Raw genomic sequence first — 1,111 nt, 5'->3', positions numbered from 1 at the left:
TATCACCTGAGGACCACAAAATCCTGAGCTGGACAATTTTCATTACACGACAGATCTACTGTAGGTAACATTTACTATTTTAAAAGTAGGTCCATATGTACATAGAAACGAGAATGTGTGCCATGATGATGAGGAAAAAAAGAAGAGGAAGGAAGGGAGGGAAGGATGGAAGAAGAAAGAAGAAGAGTAAGGAAGGAGAGAGAATAAGGAAAGAGAGAGAGGAGGAATGAAGCGAGAGGGAAGAAGGAGGTGAAGAAGGAAGGAGAGAGAGGTAAGAAAGACATGACGGAAGAAAGAGAGAGGAGGAAGGAAAAGAGATGGACGAAGGTGGGGAAAAAGGAAGGAGATAGAGGGAAGAAAGAAAGGAAGGAACAAAAGAGGAGGAAGGAAGAGAGAGGGAGGAAGGTGGGGATGAAGGAATGAGAGAGGGGGAAGAAAGAAAGGAAGTAGCCAAAGAAAGAAGGAAGGAGAGGAGGAAGGAAGAGAGAGGGAAGAAGGTGGGGAGGAAAGAAGGCGAGAGAGGGAAGATAGACATGAAGGAAGGAAAAAAAGAGGGAGGAAGGTGGGAAAAAAGGGAGGGAGAGAGGAAGAAGAAGGGACCATGTGAAGGAAGAGAGAGGGAGGATAGTAGAGGAGCAAAGAAAGGAAGAGAGATGGAGGAATGAAGGTGGGAAAGAATAGAGAGAGAGAGGGGAAAAAGAAAGGTGTGAGGGAAGGAAGGAAGAGAGAGGGAGGGAGGAAGGTGGGAAAGAAGAGAGAGGGATGGAAAAAAAAGGAAGAAGAGAGGGAGGAAGGTGGGAAAAAAAGGGAGAAAGAGAGGAAGAAGTAATGGAAGAGAGAAGGAAAAAGAGATGGAGGAAGGTGGGAAAGAAGGAAGGAGAGAGGGAAGGGAGAGAGAGGGAGGAGGAAGGAAGGAGAGAGGGGAGGAAGGAAGAGAAAGGGAGGAAGAAAGACAGAGAGAGAAGTAAGAAATGGAAATGGGAAGAAAGGAGGAAGGAAGAGGTAAGAAGGTAAGGGAAAAACAAAGGAAGAAAAGAGAAAGAGTGAAGGAAGAAAATGAATGGAAGAATAGAAAGAAAGAATGGTGGGAAGAGGGGGGGGGGGGGGGGAA

The sequence above is a fragment of the Nanorana parkeri genome, unplaced genomic scaffold, assembly GCF_000935625.1.
Source record: "Nanorana parkeri isolate BGI_ZX_2015 unplaced genomic scaffold, ASM93562v1 scaffold566, whole genome shotgun sequence".
Taxonomy (NCBI): Eukaryota; Metazoa; Chordata; class Amphibia; order Anura; family Dicroglossidae; genus Nanorana; species Nanorana parkeri.
Note: the sequence above shows the minus strand (reverse complement) of the source record.